A 7,798-nucleotide genomic window follows, 5' to 3' on the forward strand; every position below is an offset into this window, starting at 1 on the left:
TCATTTATTGAACAACATGATGTCATGGAACAACAAACGAATAATCAATCACATAATGAGATTGTTACCAATGAAGAGATTGTAGAACAACCACAAGAAATAGCATTAAGAAGATCTCAAAAAGAAAGGAGATCAACTATCTCAGATGACTGTGGTTTATCTACAAGAATCTGAATTTGACATAGGAACTATTAAGGATCCGGTTTCATTTTCACAAACCATGGAAAGTGATAACTCTACTAAGTGGATTGAGGCTATGAATGATGTGTCACGCCCCGCCCCGCAAACGGCACCCAATGTGGGCCCGAGTCGACGCGACCACGTGACATTCCACACCAAAACCGAACCACACCTCACAACCTGTCAGAATAACACCCAGCGGAAGACTTATCACCTTAACATAAAAATGAGTCGACGTATCGACCAACCAACCATGACCTCGCACAACTAAATCACAATATAGTTTTACAATACTTTAAAAATTCTAAACTTCAACACATCCACCAACAACATATTTTTTACTTATATAAATCAATTTTTTAGTTCACTACCTACAACCAACTCGCTTATCCACATCATCTGACGCTAGCCCAAACACTTCTCAACACGTTGACCGGTAGTGGACCCACTCTATGCAACCTGCTACCTGGCAGACCAAAAAGGAAAGCCAGAGTGTGTGAGATATAGAAATGCTCAACAAAATATAGCAACAACCGAATAAATAACAACCAAAATATAAATTCTCAACATATCTGAGATACTCAAATGTACGTAACAGATATAATCACCACATCCTCCAATTACAACATAACAGTAATAACCAACAGCTAAAAGATAATCTCAACTTGTCAACAATTTATCGAGAAATTAAGAGCAACACCGGGCACATAGCCAATAATTTAAGACATAAGCCTTATGGCATTAAGCCAATCACCGGGCACACAGCCAATAGTTTAAGGCATAAAGCCTTATGGCATTAAGCCAATCACCGGGCACACAGCCAATAGTTTAAGGCATAAAGCCTTATGGCATAAAGCCAATTACCGGGCACTAAGCCAACATTCAAGTTCAATTCAATATAGAACAACATCTATGAATTAAACACTCACATATCATAAGCTAAACAACAATAGCATGATATACACTCACCATTACAGCAATATCTCATTAAAGATAACCATATCGAAAGCTTACTACGATTAGCAAGATAGACATTCACCACCATGGCAACATTTTATTGGGAAGAACCATATCAGACACACTCACCTTTGCATCGACCAAGTTATACACCAAACTTACGGTTTCGGCACCTCCTATTTGACTGGCTTGTTACCTAGTCACAAGCTACCATATCAGCATATGAATCCCTTGGAATGTTTAAGTAAATATATGATACACCCCATAATACATTCATCATGCTAACAAGTGTCAAATGAGGTTAACAATGCCACCAACACCCCTAAACCATTTAACAATCATTTGATACCAAATTATAAAACTAATAAGGTATTAGACAATACCCAACAAATACAAATATGTCCATCTTAAGGCTTAGAAGTGCCCCCAATCAAACGTAAGAGTATAAATATGATATAACTCTTAAAATCGATTTGAAACCATGACCATCCTGTTGTATTTCGACCTATAACTTCTTATAGGGTTAAAACCAGATTATGAAACCACCACCATTAGAAAGTACACCTCCGGTACATGAATTTTGTTATAAAATTTGTCCTAAACGGAGTCCGAATGACCAAGATACGCTCAAATGAAGTTACACATCTAAAGCAGAATTCACAGTTTTCAGCAGAACAGTCTGTGATCGAAAGCTCATTAAAAATCACATACTCAATATTTTCCAATAATTCCAACACCAAAACATCACCAATTTATCCATGTTTAAGACTCATGAGAACCCATGTCCACCCAGCATGCTTAAACTTGAGGAATTTCATGACGAACACAAGCCAAAAGCTGTCCAGAATTTCAGAAGTACCAAAACCTGAACTTTAATTCAAAAACTGCTATAATCTAGAAAGAACCACGACACAACCCATACATATTCAGAAAGATATACGAGTCTAGTTTCGGAATCAAGAAACGGTGCGTAAAACTGGTACCCGAGCAAGAAGTTATGCCCGTTTTTCCAACACGTGTCTGGGCTGTCTGCCCAGACGCGAATCAGACACCAGTTCGATTCATGATTTTTATTTTTTTCCATACTATTCAGAAAATTCTGAAATTTTTGCACCATAAACTACACTCACAGAGGCATCTACGGTAAAATTATCAGAAAATAACATGATCGGCACATCGATGGGAAAAATTTGTCAAAAACAGGACAGATTAACTACTTTCTCAAAACACAGTTAAGTATAACCATGTGATACACGAATTTTCTGAAAGAAGACTCAATTCCAACCTTAGAAACCCTCTCCCATGGCTTCAATTCAGAGCATATTAGATGCAGAACAAAAACCTAGCATGAGAAATAGGAAATCCCAGCATTTAAGAAGATGAAAATACCTAATTGAGCTTCAATCAACCTAACCCCAATTTCTTCTTCTTTTCCTCTTCTTCTTCCACGCTGCTCTCTCTCTCTCTAACGTAGAAATCAGAACTTCCTTTGGGTTTGTTTTTTTTTGTTTTTCCTTTTGCTTCAATGAATCACACACACCTCACCAAACAAAACACACGGCACACATGCACCACACTTTGGAAGAAAATTGCACTTTAGCCCTTAAGTTATTAAATATAACATTTAAGCACCTCAAAGATAAATAGATGTTACATGATGAGTTGAAATCAACGGACCAGAATGAAGTCTAGGATCTCGTTGAGTTGCTAGAAGGTTACAAGAAAGTGGGTTGCAAGTGGGTCTTCAAAACCAAACTTAACTCCAAAGGCAATGTAGAACGATACAAAGCTAGACTTTTAGCCAAAGGTTACACTTAAAAGGGTGACATTTGTTACAAGGAAACTTTCTCTCGTGTGCCTACGAAAGATTCACTTCGAATTATCATGGCATCAGTGGCTCATTATGATTTAGAGCTACATCAAATGAATGTGAAAAATAGTTTTTTGAATGAGAGTTTAGATGAAGAAGTTTATATGGATCAACCTGAAGGTTTCTCAATTAAAGGCAAGGAACACTTGGCTTGCAAACTTAAGAAGTTGATATATGGACTTAAAAAAGCTTCTCGATAATGGTATCTTAAGTTTAATGATACCGTCACATCCTTTGGATTTACGGAAAACACTGTTGATCAGTGTATTTATCTAAAGGTTAGTGGGAGCAAGTTTATATTTTTGATTTTATATGTCGATATTTTGCGTCTTGGTTTGTTGCACGAAACCAAGAAGTTTCTCTCTAAGAACTTTGAAATGAAAGATATGGGTGAGGCAGCCTACGTGATTGGAATTGAAATATTCCGGAATAGATCACGTGGATTGTTAGGGTTGTCTCAGAAAGCATATATTGAAAGAGTTTTAGAAAGATTCAATATGAATAAGTGTTCGCCTACTAATGCCCCTATTCAGAAAAGGAATAAGTTTAGTCTTATGCAGTGCCCGTAGAATGAATTGGAACATAATAGAATGAAAGATATTCCTTATGCATCACTAGTTAGGAGTTTGTTGTATGCGCAAACCTGCACTAGACCATAATCCATATATAAGTTTTGTTGTTGGTATGTTGGGTAGATACCAAAGCAATCCCGGAATGGATCATTGGACAGCTGCAAAGAAAGTGATGCAATACTTGCAAGGAATGAAGGATTACATGCTCTTATTTAGAAGGTCTGATAATCTGAGGTGATTGGCTACTCAGACTCAGACTTTGATGGATGCATTGACAGTAGAAAGTCCATTTTTGGTTTTTTATTGATGTTGTAGAGCAATATCATGGAAAAGTGCGAAACAAACTCACCGCTACATCTACTATGGAAGTTGAATTCGTGGCATGTTTTGAGGCCACGGTTCATGGATTATGGTTGTGCAACTTTATCTCAGGACTTGGAATTGTTGACTCTATTGCCAAGCCGTTGAGAGTTTATTTCGATAATTCCGCAGAAATATTTTTCTCCAAAAATGACAAGTATTCTAATGGTGCTAAACATATGTAATTGAAATACTTTGTCGTTAAAGGAGAGGTTTAGAAACAAAATATGTCAATCGAGCACACAACTTATGATCACATATCCATTAACTAATGGGTTACCGCCAAGGATATTTAAGGAGCATGCCAATAGGATGAGACTTGAGCGTAACCCATAGCAGTTTATTTATGTTTTGGATTGCATTATGATGGTTATGTTATGTTGGACACTTTTGATATCAATTAATGTGTTTCTGTTATTTATTTTTTGTTCTAATGGTACATAAATGTATGAGAAAGAATGAACGAGTGCAGGAATAGTCTTTTGTAAAAGACATTATCATTGGACCTTTTTGAATATACTCCTCACTAACTGATCGTGTTAGGCGTGCAGTTCGCTAGTATTATAGTATATGGAATGGACTATGTTGTATATTAAATGTAGAACCACCATGACTTGCATTAGTGAGTAGTTTAATAATTGTATTATGACAGTGACCAAATTATGATAGGGGTGAATGTGGTTTAATGCGCGCTTATAGTTAATTTCATTGAAATGTGATATAAGTATCTATGGGCCAAGTGAGAGAATATAAGATTTTTTCCATTATTGGCCCACATTACGCAATCAACATATATGGTAACTAGTGTTTGCCCGTGCCTACGACACTACACCCAAGTTGGAATTGCTCGTGCCTAAGGCACTTGCTAGCTAGTGGCTCAAACACTAAATCAATTTTATTAGTGTGTAGTATGTGATCCTCTTCTTAGTGGCATGAAAGAGAATTACTCGTGCTTACGACACTCTCCAACTAAACTTTTAAGCTAGCTACAAAGAAATATCAATTTGCGTATAGGATTTTGGAATTGAAAGATCGGTGGCATTTGTACAATTACTACAAAGAATGTGGGGCACTTACATTACATTTGCAAAGTTCCTTTGTGCAATTACTACAAATAATGTGGGCACTTACATTACATTTGCAAAGTTCCTTGTCAACCCTTAGATCAAATGAATCTTAACACTTCTTTCAACTTGTGTTTGTATAGTCCTCACACCTTTGTGTTTTATTAGGTAAATTATATATTGATGAGCTTATGAGCCATATCTTTTCCCTTGAGAAATTATGTGATTGGTCAAATTGATGGAGTTGTTTTCTAGAATCTTACTTTGATGGAAAGTAGAATAAACGTTTTATTAAGAAACATGTCCTCTCTCTGCTTGTAAAATAGCATGCAGTCCACCATCAAATTAAGTCACTATATATCTAGAAAAGAGGGTTAAGATAGAGAAACCTTTTTGGTTAGGATTTGCAGGTATTGTCGCTAAAGTTCTTGGATCAATGATGTTCATAGCAATGGATTCGGGTACAATTCCTCATATGTTTAATTTCCTCATAGTTCTAGTTCTTGGAATTAATGGGCTTGTTAATTAATTAACGACCTCATAGAAAATTTATACTAATCGAGTTTAACAAATGTCAATAGATTCATGATGAGAGGCTAATCAGACAACTACATACACCGGGAAACAGTTAATCAGAAGAACACCATAATTCATAAACCATGCTTTGATACCACATGTAAAATAATATATCATGCTGTTAAATAATTAACAAGCCCATTAATTCCAAGAACTAGAACTATCATGCTCTCACAATCATAACATAATGCGGAAATTAACAATATGACGAAGCGTACCAGAATCCATTGCTATGAACTTTATTGATCCAAGAACTTTAGCAATAATACATGCAAACCCTAACGGAAAATGTTTCTCTCTCTTGACCCTTTTTTTAGCAATATAGCGACTTAATTAATTTGATTGTAGACTACATGCTCTTTTATAGGTAGACAGAGGACCTGTTTCCTAATAAAACGTTTATTCTACTTTTTATCAAAGTAAGATTTTAGAAAACAACTCCATCAATTTGACCAATCACATTATTTCTTAGGGAAAAAGATATGGCTCATAATCTCATCAATGTATAATTACTAGGGCTGTAAACAAGTTGAGTCGAGCCGAGCCTCAGCATGTTCAAGCTCGGCTCGGTCAATTATAGGGAGGCTTGAGCTCGGCTCGAGCTGGAAAATATGGGCTCGAGCTCAGCTTGTCTAAACTTGGTAGTATATGAACGAGTCAGCTCGGCTCGAGCTCGAATCGAGCTGGAAAATATGGGCTCGAGCTCGGCTCGTCAATCACTAGCAAAGCTCGAGCTCGGCTCGTCTAAACTCGGTAGTATATGAACGAGTCAGCTCGGCTCGAGCTCGAGCTCGAGCTCGTTAAAAGGTTCCACATTCATTTTTTAAAATCCAACTTTCACATTCGATTAAAACCACCACCTAATTCCATCAGTCCATCATTTTTAAGAACCAAAGTAAGAACATACATGAAGTACCATTCAAAAAACAATGGTGCAAGCCTGGAACAAATAAGATCCCCTAATATATCAAAGTTCACCAAAATATGGGATCTTACAAAAAAAAAAAAAAAAAACCAGTCAGTCAGCCACCAAATGTCTTTGCTTCCAATCTCTAAACATATAACTACATATCAGTATTCAATAGCATCATAAATTGAACAATCTTTCAAAAAACCCCAATACCAAAATGTCTTGAGTCGATAGTTAGAGAGGTTGAGGCAGAGAAAGAGGTAACAACTAGAAATTGACTCTCACAGGCTCACAACATGTTTGTGCAGAGAAAGACGTTGAGAGTTCGATCTTGCAGAGAAAGAGGTCGAGGTCGAGGTCGAGGTCGAGAGAGAGAGAGAGAGAGAGAGAGAGAGAGAGAGAGAAAGAGAGAGAGATCACCCGTGCAGAGAATGAGGAGGTCCAGGAAGATCGGCGGTGGAAGATCGACGACGGGTTCATTGATTTGGGTGGTGCGATCGTCGATCTTGGGGCGGGGTTGTAACGTTTTCCGTCGCATCCTTGTTTATTGCAGAGTGGAAACAGAAAACCCTAAGCATGTGAAAAAAACCTAAACTTTAAGTATATATACCCCTAGATAAAAAATATAAATATATACTCGGCTCACGAGCCGACTCGAGCCGAGCTCATCGCAACTCGAGCTCGGCTCGTTTATGAAACGAGCTTATAAAACCAGCTCGAGCTCGTTCGTTTATCTTCCGAGCCGAGCTTGAACGAGCCAATAACGAGCTGAGTTGCGAGCGGCTCGCGAGCGGCTCGGTTTGTTTGCAGCCCTAATAATTACCATATGTGCCGATTACATAATGTGAGCCAATAGCGGAAATTATCTTACAAGCTCCTCTCCGTTTCTTGATCGTCTCTCCATACTCTTATTTTTTGTTGGGTTTACAACCATAATATAAACCGTTCATCATATAAAACGCAGTGGAAAAATTGTGTCTTTGAAAAATTAATTTGATCAAAGATTATATTGCGTATTATAATGTAAAATGAGTTGACAAATACTCCTACATTTTACACTTTAACAGAACAAAACGCAATTTAGTCACATATTTATTGATATATCTGTTAAAATTGATTTTTTCACAAATGTGTCCTATTGTATAAGTTCTGCGAGATCAACAGTTTGCATCATGATTGTGGGCTCAAAATGGATCAATAAGATTGGATTATGGAGAGATGGTGAAAATCACGAGGTCAAATCCTCAGCACCCATTTTCTCTGTCTCCATGCAATTTTAACAGTTAGATTACATGATGATTTATTAAAC

General features: G+C 37.1%; 1 long non-coding RNA gene across 1 annotated transcript; it reads right to left on the minus strand.

Annotated features, from left to right (window-relative positions):
• Positions 1 to 395: 395 nt before the first annotated feature.
• Positions 396 to 2,661, minus strand: LOC131303964 (uncharacterized). The gene is made up of 3 exons (XR_009192270.1): positions 2,527 to 2,661; positions 1,267 to 1,333; positions 396 to 646 (listed from the first exon to the last, which is right to left on the minus strand). It is a non-coding gene; the product is annotated as an uncharacterized LOC131303964 (long non-coding RNA).
• Positions 2,662 to 7,798: the final 5,137 nt, after the last annotated feature.

The sequence above is a fragment of the Rhododendron vialii genome, chromosome 10a (assembly GCF_030253575.1).
Source record: "Rhododendron vialii isolate Sample 1 chromosome 10a, ASM3025357v1".
Classification (NCBI taxonomy): Eukaryota; Viridiplantae; Streptophyta; class Magnoliopsida; order Ericales; family Ericaceae; genus Rhododendron; species Rhododendron vialii.